At 39.5% G+C, this 25,155-nt stretch overlaps 2 protein-coding genes across 2 annotated transcripts in view; one reads left to right on the top strand and one right to left on the bottom strand.

Annotated features, from left to right (window-relative positions):
* Positions 1-25,155, top strand: part of LOC145671370 (DNA ligase 3-like) — a 965,078-nt gene that overhangs the window by 270,403 nt on the left and 669,520 nt on the right. The gene's annotated exons all lie outside the window — the stretch shown is intronic.
* CNMa (CNMamide) overlaps positions 1-25,155 on the bottom strand; it is a 298,284-nt gene that overhangs the window by 151,369 nt on the left and 121,760 nt on the right. Inside the window, exon 2 of the mRNA XM_081740444.1 lies at positions 22,117-22,164. The gene's annotated coding sequence lies outside the window, so the exon portion shown is untranslated. The remainder of the gene's footprint in view (positions 1-22,116; positions 22,165-25,155) is intronic.

The following is a 25,155-nucleotide window of genomic DNA, read 5'->3' as shown; positions in this document are numbered from 1 at the left end:
AATCTATCATGATGACCCCTCCACAGTCTCAAAAAAACAGAAAGCATCACCTTGCCGGCAAACTTCTGTACTTGTGCCTTTTTTTAGGGTTGGGGAGGAGAGGTGTTCCCATTGTTTGATCACTTCCTTTGTTTCTGGGCCATAAACTCAACGTTCATCCATTGTCATCAGTATGCCGAAAAACTCCTTCTTATCCACCTTACAGCGACGCAACATTTTTATTGCAGTGCCCTCTCGATTTCTCTTCTGGAAAAGTATGAGCAGTCGTGGCACTTACTGTGTAGACACTTTCTGCAGATACAGCTAGCTGGTTGTGAATGATATTCCAGGCAGACCCATAAGTCATACCTATTACACACATAACACTTTCAATTGTTATCCTCCTGTCTTCCTTTACAAACTTCTCAACTTTCTCTAGTAAGGCGGCATCATTAGTAAAAGATGTTCTTCCAGATATAGAGGTGGCAGCAGTGGTCATGTATCAAATTTGGAAATGCCGTTTCCATTTGAATACCATCTCATAGGTTGGATTTACATTACCATAGATTTCTTTCATTTCTTCATGAATATGCTTTGCTGATTTCTCTTAAAGATGGAGGAATTTAATACGCTCCGTTCCTCAAACTTTTCAATCATCGCACCTTCAGTGATTTACCTGAAAAACAGAAAAAGTTGTTCTAACGAGCCCTAAACTTGCATGGTTAACATACAAGGACCTAAATATAAAATGAATGTCCGAAGGGGTTCGTAGTTTGTCACCTTCTAGGTGATTCCACGAATTTGTTGATACCTCCTCATATATGTTTACGTTGAATTAGTTTCTGATCACTAGGGCAGTATTAATATCATATCGTAGAACGCGACGCGTCAAAGCAGATCGGTTCTAGACTTGAGTAAGTATATTTCCTAAGTATATTTTCATTATAGACGTAACTTTCACTCAAGTTTAGAACGCTAATTGTTGGAGATACTTTCCAAATTTGTGTATTGAATACGTATATTCTTAATATTTTGTTACATTATAATAATATATTTTTAGTTACAGAATAATTTAATTAATTTTAATTTTTGTAAGACTTCATGATGATTTTTGTTTTTACAAACTCGTCTTTAAAAACGTCGAACGTCATTACAGACAAACAAAATCGTAACGATTTTGTCTACTTTAGTTGCTTAGATTTTAGTTTGTGTTGGACAGAATCCGATCAAACTGATTTTGCTGTGGATAAGGTATCCAAGTATTCTAGTGTTATGTCTTTCTATGTTATATACATTATAGTAGTGCAGTGGTTGCTAATTAATATATTTTTGCGACAAACTGATCATTAAAAGGATCAAATATTTTAACCTCGTAGTATATTACGGGGACGTCGTAGTTTAGTGGTTGGATATTTGGGCTCATGCCCACTTGGTCCTGGGTTCGATTCCTGGCCGGTGCATCATGAGACAAAATGGGGAGTCGCGTGGCAGCCACTAGGTCAAGAAAACTTCTGATAGTCTACACCTGTTAGAGATAGGACGACACAATGTGCAAGAGGCCTTGGTGGCTCAGTGGTAAGAGTGTTTACCTCTGGTGCATGGGGTCAAGGGTTCAAACCCTGCTCCCGCCAAGTGAAGTTTGTGATGGACAAACACCGTGTACGCAGGTTTCCTCGGGATTCTTCCGTTTCCTCCCACTTTCTTCATCCCACCATTTCATTCATTTCTCATCATCACCGGCCTAACCAGCCTAATCGTGGCACGTAAAACTAAAAAAAAATCACTACATTTTCATTTTACGGCAGAACGCGTTGACGACGCGTTCGTCGCTACGTTGAACGTACTTCAGTCGGTCGCTAACAGATGACGTTGGAGTGGCTCTTGCCCACAAAAAAAGGGCTGTTGCGACAAGTGGTTTGGTTCTTAGTATGTTAAGAGGCCTCATCCCGGCGAAATTAAAATGCCGCTAATTTTACAGTAATCATGTGATATCTTCAAATAGATAAAAGATAATTGAAATGTGGAACAAGAGCGCCCTAGACAATATTATTTTGCGTAAGGTACCGTTATCACAAATTACCTAGTGGCTTTCCGTTTTCAGCCGTTTAGAAACGCGAAAATAAATGCCAATTTTCAAAATGGCTCGAAATCGAAAGCAGATAAGTGAATCGTGATAACGGTATCTGATGTAAAATGATATTGTCTAGGGCGCTCTTGTTCCACATTTCAATTATATTTTATCTATTTGAAAATAACACATAATTACTGTAAAATTAGCGGTATTTTAATTTCGCCGGGATGAGGCCTCTTAAGGAAAAAGTATCAATTACGGAGTGTCGGAAAAGGAAGTTGCAAAAAATAACGCAATGTTCTGCAACAAAGTAAATCTTTGAGTAAATGTTTATTTAAAAATTGGGGAAGGTAACATGTCATCTTATGATTCAATGCACTGAACTGTACAACTACTGAAAGTGAAGTTGGGGGGCCGCTGTGGCTCAGTGATAGAGCGTTCACCTCTGGTGCTTGGGGTCTCGGGTTCGATCCCAGCCCCCGCCAAGTGAACTTTGTGGTGGACAAACACCGTGTGCGTGGGTGTTCTCGTGGTTCTCCTGTTTCCTCCCACTTTCTTCATTCCACCATTTCATTCATTACTCATCATCACCGTCTCCTTTAGCCTAACCGGCATAACCGTTGGACGTAAAACTAAAGATTTCATTTCATTTTTTTTCAACCAGTTTCTCTTCCTCTCATCAATAATAAAGGGCTGCCATTCGTCCCGGAAAATCCGGGACCGTCATGGAATTGAGATCTGCATCCCGGTGTTCTGAAAATATTTCTCGGGACGCTTAACTGTCCCGGCTTTCAACGAAGAAGATTGATTGATTGATTGATTTTAGTTTAGCATCCCTTTCAGTAGCGAGGCTATATGAGACGTGGACCTACTGATTAACGTGGAATCCGAACCACATGAGCTCCCGCCGGGAATCGAACCCGGGTCTCCCACGCCTTTCAACGAAGAAGAAGGGAAGCTTATAGTTAGCTTTTCTCAAAGAATTAGGTATATGATTATTCTCTTCAACTTCTGAGTATGATAATTCAAAAGTTGAAAAAACACTGAATACATAAAACATGGATTTAATAAGTTCCCAACTTAACTACTTTGACATTGAAGGAAGCATTCGTTTTACTAGGCCAGGGACAAAAGGTTTTACTGCTCAATCTTATTGTTATCTGTAATACTCTGTTTCAAACTGCATTTTGCTTCTGAAATATTTTGCCATCTTGCCAATGAATTAACCGTTCTTAGAAAAGATACAACACGAATAGACAAAACGTGTGAAAGGAAACGTCATACCTTGAATGAGCTAAAAACAAACTGTGAAAGCTACGAAACATAACAGATCCTGAGAATTAAAAAAAAAAAAAACTTACCAAGGGGAGGGGGTAAACCATCTGCTTACATTTGCTTAACTAGGAAGTTTACTGAAATGACTAAAATGTGATTACGTCATACTTGAACAATTCTGTCTAGTACTGAACTGAATAAAGTAACACTTTTTTAAATTTTAAGCATTTCATAGATTCTCGTAATTTAGTAGAATCTCGGATTTTCATTTTAAAATGTGGCAACCCTACAACAATATCTATTTTTTTTACTATTTCTAACACTTTCTCATTCGTTTTCCGCTCGACCCAGCTAATTTGCCTCATTCTTCTCCATACCCACATTTCAAAAGCATAAAGTCATTTGTTATCATTTTTGCGTATTACCGATATTTCTCCCTCATACAACACAATACTTAACAGAAGCATTTTATGAGTCTTTTTCTAGAAACCTGAAATCATCAGGTTTATGATTTCGTTAGAAGAATAAGAAATGAGGTTATTGTTGGGACACTGAATCGATTCGAGAAACACGCTTCTCGCTATCAATTTATCATTTTCGCTTTGACACCTGACAAAAGGTAGACGGACAGAACGAAGATACCAGATACTGAATCGATTCGAGAAATCCGCTTCTCGCTATTTCTTTATCCTTTTTGCTCTAATATCTATCGAAGGGCAGACAGACGGAACACACATAACAGATGCTGAATCGATTCGAGAAACTCACTTTCGCTTTCACATTATCGTTTTTGCTCTATCTATCGAAAGGCAGCCAGACGGAACGCACATAACAGATGCTGAATCGATTCGAGAAATCCGCTTCTCGCTATTTCTTTATCCTTTTTGCTCTGATATCTATCGAAAGGCAGACAGACGGAACGCACATAACAGATACTGAATCGATTCGAGAAACTCACTTTCGCTTTCACATTATCGTTTTTGCTCTATCTATCGAAAGGCAGACAGACGGAACGCACATAACAGATGCTGAATCGATTCGAGAAAATCGCTTCTCGCTGTCTCTTTATCGTTTTTCCTCTGATAACTTACCTGTCCAAAGGCAGACGGACGGAACGGACATAGCAGATGCTGAATCGATTCGAGAAACTCACTTCTCGCTTTCTCTGTATCGTTTTTGCTCTGATATCCATCGAGAGGCAGATGGACGGAACGGACACAGCAGACAATGAATCGATTCGAGAAACCCGCTCCATGCTTCTGAGCCATACAGTACAATACTCCATACAAAGCGTTTTATAAGTCTTTTTCTCAACTCTATATTCAAGGTCCCACAAAATAGTATTTTCTTCCTCCTAAAGGCTTCTTTCGCCATTCCTATCCTTGTTTTTAACTTATGTTCTTACTTCACATCATCACTAATAATACTACCCAGGTATCGAAAACTAGTCACCTGTTCTATTTTGTCCCCTTTTACTTCTATGTTTGACACTGACCCCTTCGTTCTAATCACCAGGATTTTGCCTTTCTAACATCTATTTTCATCCATATTCTTCACAGCCCTTCCTCAAGGTTTCCAATATCTTGTTGATTTTCTCTTTAGATTCTGCAACAAGTGCCACATCTACAAAACGTATGCACCTAATCCTTCTATCTCCTACTGAAATGCCGTCTTCATTTTGTAGGTTCTTTTTCACTTTCTCTTCTGTATAGCTGTTAAATAATGTTGGCGAGAGACAGCATCCCTGCCTAACTCCCCTTTCAATTGTACTACCCTCTGTTATTTCTTAACCTATTCTAACACTTACTTGTTGATTCATATATGTTTCTTATGAGTCTTCAGTCTTTCTATTCCAACCGAATAGAACTTCCAACAACAATTTCCGAATTCACGCGGTCAAAAGCCTTTTCTAGATCAATAAATGCCATGTATCCTTGTTTTCCTTTTTCTATGAACCTTTCACCGATCACTCTTAATGATTCAATATGTCTTTCTGTAGTAACAAATTCATTTAACGCTACTAAAATTGTGAAAGGGTAATGTACTTAAAATCGTGTATTTTAAAATTATTTTTTTTTTCTAGGAGGGAAGAGGCTGTAAGTTGACTAATAGTGACGCATGTAATCCTAAAAGCAACAATATAATCCTAACAGTGACGCATATAATCCTAATCGCGACGCACATACTCCTAAAAGTGATGCACGTAATCCTAAAATTGACGGATATAATCCTGATAGTGACATAGATACTGCTAGCAGTAACATAGCTACAGAGTGGTCCGGAAGTACGAGTACTTCCCCTTCAGTTTCAACAGTGTAGTGCTAGTTATGCCTAGAATGTCTGTACACAGTTACCTTGAAGTCTTAAGAGTCATAAACATCGATATGATCATCGTCCATGTCGTAACACAGCTGAATTCTGCGCCAAGTTCTCGTAGATGTTTTGCTTAGATACTCCGGAGTTACGAGGGTGAAGGCGTGTTCCACAGCTGCTCGTAATTCCTGCGTTGTGCGATATCGAGTGTTTCTTACTTGTTGTTTTATGAAACCCCAGAGAGCATTGTCTGGTGTCGGCAGATCGGGACTTTTTGGAGGCCAAGCAAAGGGGATGGGGAGGGCACTTCCGGACCACGCTGTACTTGTAAAAACATAAAATAATTAAAAGAAACTGCATATCAAGGCACGTGCAACTTTTGCACACATTTCTACTTCCTGTAGAAATATATAACATATTTAATAACTTATTGGTTCGTTTCTAATTAAAGAAAACTGAAAATTTAATTAGAGCTCCCTTGTTTCGTTATACCCAGTGGTGCTATTCAGCCGATTCGCATCGATTTGCTATAACGAGACCAACATGAGAAGTTCTGTGAAGTTTCTTACAACATGCGGAGAGAAAGTGTAGTTCCCAACTTTAGTACTAGTTTTACCAACTATGGTCACTCTGTCTTACACAATTAATTAAATTACCATTATAGATGCACCGAAAAAAGCCCTGACATGTAACTAGTGGCAACATCGCTGCGAACAGTCAGATACTTTCTCTTTGCTAGCTCCCTATAGAACCAGTTGTTAAAATATTTCGAGTTCGCAGATACCCAAACATAACAATTTTACCCAGTTATACTGAGGAACAGTAAATTTTAGTTTAACTATATTTGTGTGTAGAAATTCTTACAGCTACAGAGTTAAACATACGATTTCTCAGAACAAGGTATACCGTTTATTTCTTAATATCAAATGCTCAGATATCAAGAATGAGAACTGGGTTGAGTTGAGTTGAGTTGATTGTGGGTTTAACGTCCCGTTCAGCAGTGAGGCTATATGAGACGTGGACCTACTGATTAGCGTGGAATCCGAACCACATGAGCTCCCGCCGGGAATCGAACCCGGGTCTCCCACGCCAAAGGCGCATACGCTAACCGCTTAGCCAAGGAGGAGCTCAATGAGAACTGGGATCACATGAGTGTAGTGCTGAAGGTTATTTACCGTATGTTTGTACGCATACATACCATTATCAACAACTGTTGATCCATTGCTGGATTAAGGTCTTTCCAATACTTTTTGACAACCATCTATCTTGGATAATTCGTTTTAAAGATACTCGCTACCAGGCCCGTATCCACGGCGAATCTAAGGGGCGCTCCCCTAAATTTTTGCTGGCCCCCCTAAAATTTTCACGGTAGGCTTACAAATGAACTATATATGGTGTTGAACTATAATATGGTTGGATCGGACCCCCTAACTTCTACCGCCCCCCTTACATTTTTGGGCTGGTTACGTGCCTACTCGCTACCTAATTTCTTGCCGCCACCTACTATTAGGATATTGTGTAGCTTTCTACTTGTCACTTGTGGTATTCAGTAAAAAAAATTACTTTTGTCTACCTTGTACGGTTTGTTTCCTAGAGATCTATCCATCTACCATCTCTCTCTCTCTCTCTCTCTCTCTCTCTCTCTCTCTCTAATCACTGGTTATACCCATTCCTCCCCCTCACACATACATGCATGCGAGAGTTTCAGAGGCAGTACGTAGTTCCTTATTTTTGCTGGCGGTTGAACATCACCGAAGCAGTTAAAACCCACCTGGACAGACCTAGTATAAAATCTGACTCTTCATCTACATCTACTGATTCACAAACTCATGCATCATTAATTTGGTGAATTTGCTATAATCTTATCAATGAAAACTTAAGATTTAAAGTAATGAGAAATTTCGCTCTTTTAAAAAAGGGAAAACTACACACAGAGAAAAACGTGCATTTTGTGTTGCTAAAAGTAACGAAAATTAATTAACTTATGAAAGGAATTAAAGTAATTTATGCTTTGCTACATCATTCTGTAAAGCCTCATTAAACAACAGTGATGATAAATTGTACATTGATATAATTTTTGTTGTTTTTTGCTTACCAATGATGACTTTTCGTGACCTTTATTGGATTATCTCTTTGGAAAATGTGAACTTCTGATGTTGTTGTCACCAGAGTGTGATTTTGCTACTGCCAACAGCTGATTATCCGAGACATGCATGTGGTGACCCTTTCTTTAATGTCTAAATTTGGTGATGAACATCTGTCTAAGACAACAGTTCTTTTTCTTTTTAATCATCTCGCGCCTGCTATAACACATAACACGAACTACTGGTAACGAAATGTATGTGTTCAAGATAGCATACTTGAAAATTAATAGGCATTTCCTTTCAAAAAAATATAACTTTGAACTTCCCATGAAGAAGTTAGCGCCAACTGGAGATCCTAGATAATTTCTAGACCTCTAGCCTAGGATAGATGAGTTGACAAATAGAATAGCCTTATTGAATAACTATCACTAATATATTATCAGAACGCAATTTATAAACATATATCATCATCATCATAGGTATTCTGCCTTTATTGGCAGGTCACTTGCAGCTGAGAAGCTTCCATGCTCCACGGTCCTCCGCTAACCTCTTCGTCTTCGCGTATGATCTTTCTGTTTTAATATCATCCATTAATTGTAGTCTCCTTCGCCCCCTCCCTCTCTTTCCCGACACCATACCTTCTAGGACGTCCCTCATGATACAATCTCTTCTTAGGCAATGTCCCAACCAGTTTCTCTTCCTCTTCCTAATAATATCTAAAAGTGTTATTTTATCACCCACCATTTCTAACACTCTCTCATTCGTTTTCTGCTCGACCCAACTAATTCTTTCCATTCTTCTCCACACCCACATTTCGAAGGCTTCCAGTCGGTTTTCTTCACCTTTACATAATGTCCACGTTTCCGCCCCATACAGTACAACACTCCACACGAAGCATTTTATGAGTCTTTTTCTCAACTCTTTATTCAAGGTCCCACAAAACAGACTTTTCTTCCTCCTAAAGGCTTCTTTCGCCATTCCTATCCTTGTTTTTATTTCACGTTCGCACTTCATGTTATTACTAAGAATACTACCCAGGTATCGAAAACTATTCACTTGTTCTATTTTCTCCCCTCCTACTTTTATATTTGACACAGACCCCTTTGTTCCAACAGATATGGTATAGCATTTTTCTATGTAAGATGCTATGATATAATAAATTTGTCAAAAGTCTGTCGAAAAAAAAAATCTAAACACACACAATAGAAAAGTATGATCTGCCTTCCTAGTTTAAAGCAAGAGCAACAAACGTCAAATCTCAAGAGAAAACTATGGTACCAGGATTTCATTCGACAGAAGCATTGGGTTAGCAGCACATAAACTGTTGGTGTGGACAGATTACGTAGAGACTGAGATGTATGGAATACAGCCGACGAAAACGGGGAGTCCGGGGGTCCTCCCCAGGAAAATTAAAAAAAGGTCTTCGTACATTGTATTTTAAAGCATTTTTGACTTAAAAAGCAAACAAAATATTCATTTTTTGTTTTATTTTTACCTTTGATAGTCTAGTTTTTTTCGGGGGGGGGGACGTAGTAATAAAAGAATACAAATACTTAATTTTTCTTTGTTTGTTTATTCAAGCAGTAACATTCAGCCTTGTTTTACTATTTTGGTTAAACTAAAATGATACAAACATCTTGGCATTTCAGCTAAACGAATAAAACGCAAGCTCTGACGCGACGTTGCCGAGTGCTAAGGGATGTGGCTATGGCTAAGCAGACGAACTATAGCGCGATCAGGTGGCAGACGATAGACGTGGATGTGTACAAAATAAACGTGGCAATACTGCTGGACTCATATTTGCTAGCAGCAGTTAAAGGGAACTTGGAGCGCCGCCTTCAAATGCCAAGGTGTTTGTCACCCCGTTCAAGTGTATGTCAAAGACAAAATAATGATAAAAGGTTGTGAAGTGACTACTCTGAAACAATAAAATTAAAAAAAAGAAAATAGTCCTACAAACCTACAACTGATGTAAATGAGGCTCAACAATGTATAGCTTAAAAATGAGTTGAAGATTATGATTTTTTTTTTTTTTTTTTTTTTTTTACATAAACTAAACTCGGTTTGCTGCTCACCATATAAACGAAAACAGTTGGTTATTTTACAGTTTACCCCACCTTCACATTTATAGGGCAAGACTGCCTTTTTTCACAATTGGAAGCAAACTTTTGTGCTACTTTTTTCATATCCACTTTGTCTAACATTGTTTTGTGAACGCAGCTACATGGTTGAGAATCTTTTGGGTTATAGTTGACCTAAGATATTGAAATATTAAGAGGGACGAAAATCGTTTTACAAATATTGGGGGGACACGTTCCCGGTGGGATTGACGCCCGTGGACAAAAGAGCAAGAGTCTTGAACCTGACCCTTCTGTCAAATCAAATGAAAAGCAACAAGTTTCCCCAAGAAACTCTGAATTTGTGCTTGAATGAAATTTTGCAAGAGGATAAAAACAAAGACCGAACAAGAACATTTTTATCTGCATGGTAAAACATATTCTAATGATCTCTTAGGTAGTCGTGACGACTTCGTTCATTCAACTAAATATGACTTCTATTGACCCATTTCCTAATGACTTTCATATTCGCAAGATTCATGTTTTGGCAAGTTTCACTACTGAGCTGTGATGTGCATTTCCTACTTCTGACCCCAGTTTGCCCCCAGACGTTTAAATGATGGAATTGCAAGGCTTCTGCTCAGTACGTTATATAAGTGTTGTGTAAAGGTAGGAAAATGCCTCTCCTCTGCTTGTTGTTTATTAAAAATAAGGTTGAATTTTCACATGTTTCCATTTATTAATGTATTTTCGAGATCATGCCTGTTGTTCTGTATGGTTGCGAAACATGGTCGTTTACTCTGAGGAAAGAACGTAGACTGAAAGTATTTAGGAACAAGATCCTGAAACGAATATTCGGACCCAAGAGGGACGGGAATATGGAATGGCGGAAACTTCATAACGAGGAACTACATAAATTATACGGTTTACCAAACATTGTCAGGGTAGTCAAGTCTAGGAAGCTTAGGTGGGCAGGTCATGTAGCTAGGATGGGAGAAAGTAGAAACGCTTTCAAAGTCTTGGTTGGAAGACCAATCGGAAAACGACGATTAGGAAGACCTAGGCGCAGGTGGGAGGACAATATTAAGATGTCTGTCGCAGAAATAGGACTACAAAGTAGAAACTGGATCTAGTTGGTTAAGGATAGAAGTCAATAGAGAGCTTTTGTGAACGCGGCAGTTAACCTTCGGGTTCCATAGGCCATAGAGTTACTTAGTTTTTCTTTTTTATTTTCGAGATCCACTAAGTAGAAATCTTTACGGCATTGAGATAGTATGGTACTATAATATAAACCAGTGGCGGCGATTGAACTTTAAAAGTGGGGGGCAAGACATGATCTGAATATTTGTATATCAATGTTAGTTTCCCTGGTTGATGCTAACACTTTGACGAAAGGTTGTATAACTAATAGGATACTATCTTTTTCAGTTAAAATACCGTATATCGTATTTCATACTTTATTAAGTAAATTACAAGAGCAACGCAATTAGGCCTTTGTACTCTTAAACAACGAATGTGTAAGGAGTGGTTTGATTCCTTGCTCATGAACATCTTAAAATTCTGTCTGGAAAATTGTGTCATCAGATTATTTAATAACAAATTTCCAAACAAATAAATTGATAGGATAATATTAATCATAGTAATGAATAATGAGGCTTGTTTTGCTAAAGTTATATTGAAACTAGGGATTAATGAACAACTTATATTTTTAATTCCACACATGCATGTTACTACTCTTATTAAATGTATGTTACTACTCTTAGAAAGACAGTAAATACTACAAGTATATGAAACGACATTTAAATAAATACTTACTTTTGCAGCCTCCCGAAACATATTCGTTGCCATTACGTACAGTTTTCACTGTTTTGGAATACATCAAAACTCAACAATACTTAGAATCACTCCACACTTCAGTTATACAAAATAATGCTAAAACCTAAAATTATGTTGAGTTCACTAAATTTAATTATACACACTCGTACACGCCCAAACACACCACCTCACTCGTAGCTATATTACAGTGCAAAACAATGGAAATGGTATAAGTTGTTTCTTATTACTCTCTTTTTAATCAATTTTCTTACTATTAGGAAGAAGATAAGAGATTTTAGGAACTGTCAATTTTTGTGCAATTAAAGAGTAACTTGTGAAAGATTTTTTTGCGCGAAATGTTATCTCAATTAGTTGCAAAGCGGCTGATTAACATATCGAGCCCTTGTAAGAAGAAATGAAAGTACGCTGGAATTGTTGCACTCCAAGAAGTTAATTTTTGGGCTATTTTTAGTGGCAATTAAGACGCAATTCTTTCAGCTTCCTTAATTCCATGGGAAGACAGCTAATACGTACTCACTTAACGGCAAATATTATATCATACAATAACTTTACATTTCCAAATGATATACAGGTACATTAGTGGATCACTTCAAAAAAGGGGGGCAACTGACTCCCTTTGCCGCCCCTAATCGCCGTCCATGATATAAACTATCATTTGTATCATTCGTAGCGTATATAACGCAAGTTATATTCAGATTAGCAAGAAATCAGTCTCTGTTCCAAAAGATTGTGCCTAAGATAATCAAAGTGTAGTCTCTCTATATATATTTGTTCTACATGCACAATATGGTACAGAGGATTTATTTGGATGATACTAAGCCTCTCCAAATAATTGGCAACTTGGAAGCAGACTAAAGTCATTGACATTTGAGTAAAGAGCTCAATATTACCAGTAATGTTGTTTCAGGCAGTAGACACTATTCTAAATGCGTGGAAACATTCGATAGTAGTGTGGAGAAGGTCATCCTTGTGTGCCATAACTTTAGTCTATTATTTCTATATAATCTTAAAATGTTTAAAGATAGCCAAAGAAATACCTACACTGGCTAGAGACGTCTCAGCAGCCACTAGGATACATATTTCCCGACAAACTGTGTATCGTCAGCTAGATGAAGCTAACGAACTCTTTATGTAAAATAATACGTTCCACTCAAACAACAGCAGCGTCTGAATTGTCTAATACAGGGTGCGGCACGTAAAACCGGCCCGTCGTAATATTCTGGTATATTGTGTTTTTGGCAACACTTAAATAATCTACCTTCCTACCAAGAGATGGCATGTCGAGGTCGGGTCGACTTACGTGACCTGCAGCAGTCGCGTGCAGCCGCAGCCAGTGAAACTTGTCGAAACCAGTTGAGAAAAAGGCCTCGTTGTGCATGAGATGTTTACACCAGAGAGGACAATCAGCAAAGGCTTGTGGCCTCCTCGGTCACCAGACTTATCCACGTGTGACTTTTACTTATGGGGACTGTTAAAGAGAAGAGTATACGAAACAAATCCACACACAATTGAAGAACTCAAGACCAGGATCCAGGATGTCACCAATAGCATTACAACACAAGAACTGACAAGGGTATATATGAATCTCCTCAATCGTGCTCACATGTGTGTTGAAGTGGGCGGAGGACACTTTCAGCACCTGCTGTGAAGGTGAGTAGTCATATTCAATACATTACATTTCATTTATGTGTTGTAGTTAATCATATTCAATACATTACATTTCGTTTTATGTGTTCACTTTACGGGCCGGTTTTACGTGCCGCACCCTGTATGATGTATTGTATACCGTACCTGGAATGAAAAGGTTGTGTAATCACTAGAGATCTTCGGTGTCTGTTCGTTTGGTTCGCTTGAAGGACGCGTTATTATCCAGCCTTTATTTGGAAAGCAACCGTTGTGGAGAAGTTGCCTGGAAGAAGTCATGTTAAGCTTGCATGGAGTTGCATGTACTGTACTGTAAGGGATGACTTAGCGGGGCATCATACTTCAACAATATGTAAGATTTTTCCATAATGTAGTTCTGTGGACAGTAATACTTAACTTCACCGGGTTCATGCAATATTTGGATCACAAGCCTAAAGTGGTCACCCTGCTCTTTGAACTCAATTCTATTCAGCAAGCTTATGATGCTTTTGACTGCAGAATGGCAGTCTTAACTCTAGTACCAAAGACCATTATCTACCCGTCCGATTTATATGTTATCAAATACCAAAAGTCTGACAGTCAGCCGTATAAATAGTAATAATACCCACTAACCTGACCATCCTTTGCGGATTTGAGCCTGCTCTAACACCATCTGTTAGCGACCGGCGGAACTGCGTCTAGCCTAGCACCGAACACATGGTGAGTGCGTCGCATCGCCTTACTTCTAATAAATGTATTAGGAGCTTCCTGGACCTATGTTCGTCATGTCTTTTTTTACGTGGCTCCCCAATGTGTCTCACGACGCTGGGTGGATACCGAAAATTGGGGTATACCAGCCGGGAATAGAACCTGAGACTACACAGACGTGAGTCTAACGTTCCAACAACTAGCGTACAGAGCCCCCAGACATGCAACACTGTAGTCGGAGTAACTACCTCTCGTATTGAACAGTTCTATCACCACAAATAACAGCAAGTGTGTTAATAGTGGGAATAGATCAAAGAAGATTACAAGTAAATGTATCCGAGTGTTCGTGTTCGGAATTACGCCACATGTCCAGATACCGTAGAACAGTATATGCATCGGTTTTCGGCGTTTGGGTCATCTTCTGAGATATCCCTACCTTGAAGACTCATAAATCACATCCCAGGACTCTAATATTACATCTATTATATTATATACCAGTATATACGAGTATTAACTTCAATACTGGTATATACTGAACAATTATGTTTGTGTACAACACTGTTCACAAACAAGCTTGCATTTCTTTTCGTTATTCTAATCATTATGAAATAGTTTTGGTCTATAGGAATCGAAGAAATTGCAATATTTTTTTTTTATATTATAAGTACTAGGTGAACCTGCGCTCTCTACACAGCGTATTATTCACATATAAGCATGAATCTCCTTGTCATTCTTTACAACATCTATACATGTTTCTTTACAGACAAAAGTGAAGGACGTCTTAATAATAATAATTAAAAAAAAGTCGGCAGACTATCATAAAGGGGAGATATTTTCGATTATTTTTTCAAGATCTTGTACCGTTTGCAAGATTCAGCCTACTACCAGTTGGAAATAAAATATTTTAGTTCTACGTCCCACGTTTATGCTGGCTAGGCTAAAGGAGACAGTGATTATGAGAAATGCATGAAATGGCGGAATGAAGAAAGTGGGAGGAAATGGGAAAACCCCGAGAAAACCCACGCATACGGTGTTTATCCACCACAAAGTTCACTTGGCGCGAGCTGGGATCGAACCAGAGACACCACGCACCAGAGGTGAACACTTTACCACTGAGCCATCGCGGGCCCCTACTTCCGGTTGGAGTTTCCAATTCACATATGGTAAGTGTTTTCTTTCTTTTTCATGCAGTACCTAATATGTAAATATATTGCATACACAATTAATTATAATGTCAATGATATATGGTGTTCATTGTGCAAAACACTTCAGACAATAAAGATTCATCTTAGACTGGAGAAATGGTTATCCTTCATTTTTCAATATCATTTGACCATGAAACAAACGCCTCATAAATATACAACCCCTGAATACAAATATGTGGTATTGGAATATATAAATCGTAGGATATTATGCGCTCGTTTTTTTAAAAAAATTTAACCCTTCCAGTTTACCCCCAAAAAATGTAATAAAGAAATAATGGCCATTTTTTAAATATCCAATTAGAACTGGGCAATTTACACAAAATTTGGAATTGATAAGCGAAAACGGCACGTTTCTAACGCTTGTGGTTTCCGAGATCGCATTGTCGAAAGGATTGGAGAAAAACATATAAAATTCACTTGACCACAAACATATACACCAGTATTTTAATATATAGTTATGTAGGGCCTTATGCAGGCAGAGTCGTTCTGACACGTGATAGTTCTGCACTAAAGAGTTCGACTAACATATGTTTCCTGTAGTAGTCAGGCTTTTAGTATGATGCTAATCATACGCCAAAACGACTCTGCATAAGGCCTGTAATGTTTAACGAACTACTTGCTTTTGGGTTGATTACTTTCCAGGGTATAATTTGTACCGCACATGATTGCAGCATTCTACAGGACCATTTTTCAGATTTAGTAAAGTTGTTGGAATTCCCTATATTACCTAGTATATTGATAAATTACGAAGTACCATTTGCATATACTGCACAACAATAACATGATCAATATGTAATGTTTCATAATTAGTCAATGTATCTCATAAAATACACTTCTCTTCCTTTAAAGAATAAAGTAAACATATCTCTTAATGATCCTTCACAGTTATCTGTCTTGGATAAGTGTTTCTTAAATATATTGCAAATCAGAACTGTCCCGTAGATTTGTGAGGCCTGGGACGAAAGTAAATTGCGGGCTCAGTGGTGTTTGTGAAAATTTTCGTATTTTGCTTCAATGAATTACTTTTCACCAACTTTGTTATTTTCGTATCAATAATATCCAGGACAGATTATCTTCCAATTTTGTCATTGTTCACGTTATAAGTCCACTCTTCGCGAAGAGTATTCAGTACAAAAATGTCTTATAAAATAGTTTCTGATCTTTTAATATTTTAATTCCCAATAGTAAATTAGAATAAGTAAACTTGTTACTTTTTCTGGAGTGCATAATTGTTTTTCGCTCTAGGAGCTACCTCGTGGGTATGCGGTTAACGTACGCATTTTTTGTTGTCAGGCCCGGGTTCCATTCCAGGTGGGACTGAGAGTCCATGTAGTTCGGATCCCAAGTTAAGCTGTAAGCTAGAGGTCTGCACGGGCCGGAAGTTTTAGCCCGGGCCCATGAATTTATAATGGGAGGCCCGATCCGAGCCTGAAATATATTTTAGCGTTTACGCCCGAGCCCGACCCGAGACCGTGTGATACTCAAATGTGCCCGAAAGAGGGCCGAATTACAGAAACTTAATAATTAACGCAAAATTGTACTTTTATGTACGGCAATTAGAAGTTTAATTTTGCAGTTGTGTTTTAAAATTTCCCAGAAATAACGATCTGATAAATATTGCTCTACAGTATATTTACAAAGTTAGGCCCTAAAAAGCCTGAGAAATATGGTTGTGTATTTAAAAAATACGGTTCGAGCCCGGCTCGAGCCCAAAGTGATATATGCTTTGTAGGCCCGCGTCCGGTCTGCAGGCTCGGCCCGAGCCCGTGTAGAGCTCTACTGTAGGCCAATGTCTTATATAGGCTAGCTGTTGAACAGGGCACTAAGCCCCAACTGAACCAGTCTTTCCTCATATGATTTGGGTACTCTCGAGCGCGAGGCCTAAGGCGATCGCCCCATTTACCCATTCACAGGATAGTCTTGCTGTGATCCTATTATACAGGTTATACGCTGAAAATCAATCAAGAGACGAAACGTTGCTACTATGCTTATTGTATACCATTAGTCATTACATATGTTTCGTAATCATTAGGATATTGTTAAAAGCAATAGAACCTCATTTCTGATACGTTTCTTTTCTAATCTCAAAACTGTACTATTCTCTACTTTCGAAAACTATTTACAATGTTTGGCACTTACAAGAGTTGTTCAAGGTTGACCGAGATTTTCGTACGTAGGCCTAAGTAATCGATAAATAGCCGGATCATGATGAAACTCGCAGGTGTCGTAATGTATTTCTTCTCGAGTAACAAGCGTCCGTCATGACGTATTTGGCGCAGCAGCATTTGAAGCGAAAATGGCAGCAAGAAGTGTGTCTGTGGCTGTGGAGCAGCAGTCTGTAATCAAATTTCTTGTGAAGGAGAAAGTTAAACCAGCTGAGATTTTCAGAAGATTACAAGCACAGTATGGTGAACAAACGTTGTCACGGACAAGAGTATACGAATCGTGTGAACAGTTTCGCGAAGGATGGGAGCTGGTGACAAATGAAGTGCATGGACAGATTCGCCCGACTGCAGTCACACCAGTGAATATCGCATGTGTTGAGCAAATGATTCTTGAGAACTGGCGAGTAACAGTGCATGATATTGCTGCCGAGGTGAATATCAGTGTCGGGAAAGTTGAGGCAATCATTCACTACCACTTACGCTTCCGCAAAATCTGTGACGGTGGGTTCCCCGCCAGCTGACATTTGATCAGAAGTGGACACACATGACGATCTGTGAACAGCTTCTGAATCGGTTTTGAGCCAAAGGTGATGAATTGTTGCAAGCCATTATCACGTGTGATGAAACATGGTTGCACAATTCAACCCCAGAGACAAAAAAAAAAAAAAAAAAAAAGAAAGCAAAATGGAGTGGCGGCATAAAGGTTCCCCGCTGCCCAAGAAAAGCAAAACGCAGTCTTCCGCTGGAAAGATAATAGCAAATGTCTTCTGGGACATGAAGGGTGTTATCCATGTGGATTTTCTGGACAACGGGAGCACACTTAATGCCCAGTATTACTCCACATTGTTGAGTGGTGCTGTACGAAAGTCCATTCGCAAGAAAAGACCTGGAATGTTGTCTGGAAATGTCATTCTTCTCCATGGCAATGCCCGCCCTCACACGGCCAATGTAACAACAACAACTCTGGCCGAAATGCGCAGGGAATTTCTGCCCCATCCCTACTACAGTCCAGATTTAGCCCCCAGTGTTTATAATTTGTTTTCACTCCTTAAAGACCATCTGGGAGGGAAGAAATTCACGTCAGATGAAGCGTTGCGGAATGATGTCCTCCAGTTCTACGCCGCAGTAATCAGGAAGCTGCCACAACGATGGCAACGGTGCCTCGACGCGCACGGAGAATATTTTGAAAAGCTAACATAGTTTGGTGCTTCTTGTGCTATCCCAGCCCCCGCCAAGTGAACTTTGTGGTGGACAAACACCGTGTGCGTGGGTTTTCTCGGGGTTTTCCCGTTTCCTCCCACTCTCTTCATTCCACCATTTCATTCATCACTCATCATCACCGTCTCCTTTAGCCTAACCGGCATAACCGTTGGACGTAAAACTCAAAGATTTCATTCATTTCTTCTTGTGCTATGTTTCCTCTGGAGAAATAAAAGTCCCAGTCAATCTTGAACGACCCTTGTAGCAATGAGTTTCCTGTTCGAAGAAAGTCTGATTCTCTAGCTGCCTGGGTTATATCCTAATATGCAGAAGCCGAGAACTAGATTAACCATTTTTTAAAAGTGTGTGTGTCTGTGTTTTTAAAACTATGTTAAGGAATAGGTAAATAAATAAATACATTTCTGAGGGTAACTTAGAAAGGTTATTGGAAGCGATTACAACTCGTTCGTTACTAAGGTTCGTTTGTTACACAGATGATGTCCAGTTTGTATTCAATTTCTTTCCCTGTGTTTGAAAGTACAGTAAAGCCACGAGTATCCGCAGAATTGGGTGGCAAGAGCACTACGGATAGCAAAAATCTTGGATAACCCGCAAAAAGACTAAAAATGAAGTGCAAACACGAAAAAAGAATATTTCAGCACAAAAACGTTTTTTTATTGTACAAAATCAAAATAAAACTTTATGATGCGCAATCAACTTGTCAGTAATTTTTCGAACTTCGCACTCTGTAGGGCCTATTGTATTTTCCCGGTTATTGGCTAGGATTATTATTATTATTATTATTATTATTATTATTATTATTATTATTTTATTTATTTATTTATTTATTTATTTTTTTGAGGTTCGTAAAATAACCTCCAGAGGTGGCCCGCGGAGTCTCACTCCAAAGTGAACAATGAATGTAAGACCGTGTTGTCACGTTAGAAGAACTTGTAGCTGTCATAAATAAAATCTTGAAACCCTATAATATTTTACCATGTAAACATAGTCTCGAAAGGGGCACACAACATTTTTTTTCTATGTTGCAAAGAGTTGAACAATGTGCAACTTTCTGGGACGTCTTGCTTGCTACCTGCTGTCGCCCTCCCACTGACATAAAGGAAAGAACCGTTTTGCCGCTTCTGAAACAACGTATTCTTTTGGACAGGGAGGGGGAGTGCGCTAAAACACACGTTTTTAATGAGGAGGTTCACTGCTTGTTCACTAGAGTGCAGTGCTGCATGGGTGGTGATACCTTTCTTGCGTTCAGGAAGTTGTAATGTGTAAAGAGTAAATAGAAAGATCGGGTTTCAAGATTTAAAAAAAAAAAAAAAAAAAAAACGACAGCTACAACTTCTTCTAATGTGACAACGTGCCTTAATTTACTATCACGCAAATCACTCTTCCCAATTCACGTTTTTTATACCTTACAACAATCGACTCATATTTATCAGAGCAGAGTTGCACTTCGAAACGTGCACTACATTTGGAAATATCGATTTTTACAATACATTTTATATTTTAGAACATACAGTACTTATTTGCATGAAGAGTATTAATCAACAGCGACTACATATGAAAAATTATTGAGCCCGACTTGCAGCAGGGTTTAAAAAAAATCGCGACACTCGCGGATAATCGTGGCTTTACTGTATTTGAGGTGCTACAGAAGTTACGAATATGGTCCAGTCCTTGTAGAATATCTAGCTTTTGCCTAAAGTACACCATGTTTTTGGTGTACCCCTAAAGAAAGAAGAGCAGAGGGTAGCATATGGAGAAAAAGTGGCAAGCATATCAGACTAGAACATCTGATCAATGGATGGGAATTTTCCTATCAAGGTAGCCCTTCAATGGTGGAGTCTACAGTTCTGTAAATGACGCTGTAAATGAAACTCATATCTCCTTCGCTGTAAATGACGTAACTGGAGATATGAGTTATCAGACTTATCACACTAGCACATTGAGAAAAAAATTGTACGTGGCGTACGTAAAATCGTATGTTACATTTGTAAATCCTGTAGATTTTGGACAACATACAACAAACATATAACTGAAAACGCATGTTTTATAATATTTTCTGTATAAGATTTCCATCTGTATGTACTGTCGTACTGAAACAATATAGGCAGTCAGGATCTCACATACAAATGGACGTATATAACATATAGCTGACGAAGGTAACATACATATATGTAATATAAGGTAGACTGTTAGATATCAAACATCCTGCAGCGGCATGATGTAACACCTAAGGCCAATGCCTATGTAGCATACGGATAACGTACGCTCCGTGCTGATTTCTGTAGTAAGCAAGAGGACTCCGTTTATTTGTACAATATACAACTGTCCAGTGAACGGATTATTCTCGGTGCACACGACTCTCTGTCTGTGCATACACCACATGCATTGTATTTTTCCTTTATCGACATCTTTGTTTAAGTGACACTAGCATCACCATTGTTGTTATGTACATATGAATATTGCCTGAACCAAACTCACAATCAGAAATGTACTATTGCTTTTGCAGTGCTTTGTTAACGAAAAGCTCAGTTGTTGAAATGTAATAATATATAAAAGCTGATAGTTACAATCCGGACCCTTGTATATTACGTTTGTTCTTTTGCGAACGTTTGGGATATTGTAATCTTTAAGTAAATTGTTTTCTCTGTCTATTTTAACCCCTTGCGTTCCAGGTGCCATTTTCCTATGTGCGTGCCGTAATACTGGTTTCATTTACCGTTAAAAGACTGTGTAGATCGTTATATAGGGCATAGTTATTGAGCGCGAGTGAGAAGAGCATTCACGTTACTGATAAAGAATTATTTGCATTGTGGAACATTTGGACTGAAAAGGGGAAATTCTGATGTTCTGAGCGGATTTTATACTTTTTCAGGTTGGCAACACTGATCAAACACAAGGGTTTTCCTTTTCCGATCTCGAAATAGATCTCGAAAGTGCTCATTGTTTATCGTCAGAACAAATACATGTGTACTGTAATTGATTGGTCCTATACGCCTGCCATTTACTGAGACAAAACATTTTTTGTATTTACTATCAGATAGTAAGGTGCTGTCACCTAAGGAAAAATAGTAGAACTAACTCTAACCTTTTACCCACTAACAAATTTCATCATCTCCAGGATTAATAGACCCTTAATAAGGGAAACTTTTTTTATGACATCAATATGGGTGCCATGGTACGCAAGTGGTTAATCTTGTCTATTGACTTTACAAACAACAAGTTATGGTCATAACGTTTGAAACTAATCCGAATGTAGAAACTTGAACTCCTATTACAAAACTCTAGTGTGGTATAACAAATTTCTCCGTAAGAGGTCTGTAGCACTTACGTTAGTGCTAGGAATAAACAAACGTTAGAAGAAGGTACAGATATATCATTGTTCTAACAGATGACACATCCGCCAACTTCAAGTAGCTATCTGATCACCTTAACCCCTTTCGGAGTTTCGTTCAAGAAAATTTACCTTTATATATGAACCAGACTCTTTGTTCCAATAGCTTTGTTTCACTCTGATTAAAACAAATGTTATTTTAAATTACATTTCACTTTGTTTGAAAGACAATTGTAATTTGTACTCACCGAAAGGACGTTAATTAGTGCGATGAAGTAATAGTAGTGTTGTTCGAACTGTAAAGAAAGAAAGAAATGTATAAATATTTTCAGATTAAAAAAAAACTAATATAATAAGAGATGTATAGCTTTTAAATATGTGGGTCAGTCAGAAAGTTAGTTGCACTCCTTCGTAAATATTTTACGTCAAAGGCTATTTTGATGAAACTGTGTGGCAACACTGTAGACATGTAGCTGTATCGTTTGACGTAGCGGCTTTCACGAGACAAGTGGAGGTGTTCTGATATCGTAAACATGTTTCGACAGCTGCATGAGGCGTCCAAGTTGGAAATGCTTGCAGTGATATGTTTTTTGTGGTGGGCGAAAAGGTGTAACTGCACTTATATTTATGGGCAGTAGCATGAGGTGCATGGTGAAAATGCAATGTCACGTCAAGCTATCGCAAAGTTGTGCAACATGTTTGAGAACGGACGTACAGATATGTATTGGCGACGCTGAGCGCGAGGGAAGACCAACTGCGACACGGGCCTTATACCCTAGACCTTTCACCGTGAGACTTCCATGTGTTCTGTCCCATGAAAGACGAACTTCCAAAGTGACGATACCACTCGGATGACGAGACGAAAGCTGCAGCCCAAGAATGGTTATCGGGCATTGGACGAGATTTCTTTGCAGAAGGCATAGATAAACTTGTACCATGTCTCAACAAATGCGTAACTAAAGGAGGTAATTACGTTGAAAAGTAGATTGTGAATGGAACTTTACGATACAAATAAAGTTATTATAAAATTTCTATCCTGTTTTATTTTCTTAAGCAGTGCAAATAAGTTTTTGACCGACCCTCGTATTTAGGGACTTATTTTTCTTTAAATTCAATTTTTGTATTGAAGATTACTCACAGTTGGCATAACAATTGGATCGATCGCATGCTCATTTGGACATGCGTAAAAAGTGCCCAGAAGTTTCGAAAGATCCTCGTTGCGATCAAAATATACCAGTAAAGCCTCTGCTATCTAAAGAATCGGGTCCTTCAATGAAATCAAGACTATAGATGCCAGATTTAAAATATTGTAAAATTCTCTCAGTTTATGTAAGGTAGAGCAATTATCGTACACGGGAATTTGGACTTTCTCATTATCTAAAGATCTTCTTAAATACAGAAATATATTACAATAAATAGTTCCTCTAATAATTTTAGGTAAGAAAGTGGAAGGAATCCAATGACTGGGCGTCGTAGGGCTTTTGTAGGTGAGGTTCCTCTCTTTTGACCGGGCGTCGTGAGAGGGGATAAGTTTTGTGTGATTAGGTGTCTCTCTCTTGGTGACCGGGCGACGTGAGAGAGAGAGTGAACCCAATGGCCGGGCGCCTTAGGACTTTAGGTGGTTTGATCAACCTGAATAGATTGATGCTTGTTCGTTCGTTCGTTCGTTCGTTGGTCTTGGCGGGTTTTAGTTTTCTAAGTTTCGAGCTTTTGCTCTTGCCTTCCATGTTGAGTGTTCTTCTGGCTTGTTTTTTTTCTTCCTATTTGTGTTTTTGGGGCTGCGACTGTCGCGAGCCCTCCTTGGTGGCGTTGTAGTCTATCACATTCCTACGGAGGTCGTGGCATTCGAAATGTTGCTCTTCGGGGGGCGATTGTTCCTATGGCTGCAATGTCGTCGTTGGCGTGATTGTGGACTGTTGCCCAGAATCTGGCGGAGAGCTGTTCCCTGACTTCTTGGAGGAAGGGGAGTTCCAGGTCCTCGTGTGTTTGGGCGGTTGTTGTGCCGATTTCGTGTCGAGTGATAGCTCTTGCCGCTTTGTTCTGGACGATCTGTAGTTGTTTGTGATGAGTAGGTGCAGCGTGCTCCCAGGCCGGGTGTGCGTAGAGTAGAATTGGTCGGAGGCATGTAGTGTAGATGTTCCTCCTTGCTTCATGTGAGAAGCTGGCACTAAGCAGGATTGCCATCAGTGCGCCGAGTCTTCTTGTTGCCTTGGTTGCTGTGTCTGACAGGTGGCGTCGGAAGGTCAGCCGGTGGTCCAGGATGACTCCGAGATACTTGGCTTCGTTGGAGACTTGGAGGATGTTGCCGTGCATCATCAAGTTGTAGGCTCTAACCCTGTGTGCCCAAGTGAAGTCGACCAGTGTGGTTTTGTTTGGATTGACTTTGATTTTCCACTTCTGTGTCCACTCTTCCAGTTTCGTGATGTGGCGTTGCATTGCCCTTTCGACGTATCTGACGTTGCGGTTCTGCGCAAAGACAGCTGTGTCGTCCGCGTAGGTAGCAAGAAAGGTGCCATGGTCCGTCGGTATGTCAGCCGTGTAGAGTGAATACAGAAGTGGAGAAAGGCAAGATCCCTGTGGTACTCCTGCCTGGATCGGTCTGCTGTCCGTGAGATGCCCTTCTCGGAAAACCTTGAAGCTGCGATCTTGGAGGTAGCTCTGTATGAGTTTCACCTGATATTGAGGGAGTCCCGCCTGGAGCAGTTTGTGGACAAGTCCGTCGTGCCACACCCTGTCAAAAGCTTTCTCAATGTCCAGAAAAAGACCCAGGGTGTGACCTCCTTCATTATACTGTAATGTGATCTTGTCCACAACTCGGACCAGCTGGTGGGTGGTGCTGTGGTCCGGCCTGAATCCGAACTGATGTTTCGGGATGAGGTTGTTCTGCTCTGCATGGTCCAGCATTCTCCTGTGGACGACTCTTTCTACTATCTTCCCCAGGTGGGAGAGGAGACTGATGGGCCTGTAGTTCTTCGGCTCTGTCGTGTGACCCTTGGCCTTGGGAATCATGATGACACGAGCTTCCTTCCAAGATGACGGGAAGTGGCCAGTCCTCATGATCCCGTTGGTGATTCGTGTCAGGAGTACCACTGCCTTTCTAGGTGCACGTTTTAGGGCGAGCGTTGGTATGGCGTCAGAGCCTGCTGCCTTGCTGCTGTGAAGCCGTTTGATGATGTTTGTCAGTTCCCTCGGTGTCGTCAGAGCTGTTGGCGGAAACTCGTACTCTTGTTGCAGGGTTCGGAGGCTTTCCTGTACTGCTGCTTCCGTGGGGAGGTCAGAAGGAGTGG

Source organism: Thermobia domestica, chromosome 15 (assembly GCF_964235325.1).
Source record: "Thermobia domestica chromosome 15, izTheDome1.hap1.1, whole genome shotgun sequence".
Classification (NCBI taxonomy): Eukaryota; Metazoa; Arthropoda; class Insecta; order Zygentoma; family Lepismatidae; genus Thermobia; species Thermobia domestica.
Note: the sequence above shows the minus strand (reverse complement) of the source record. Positions and strands in the feature narration are given on the sequence as shown.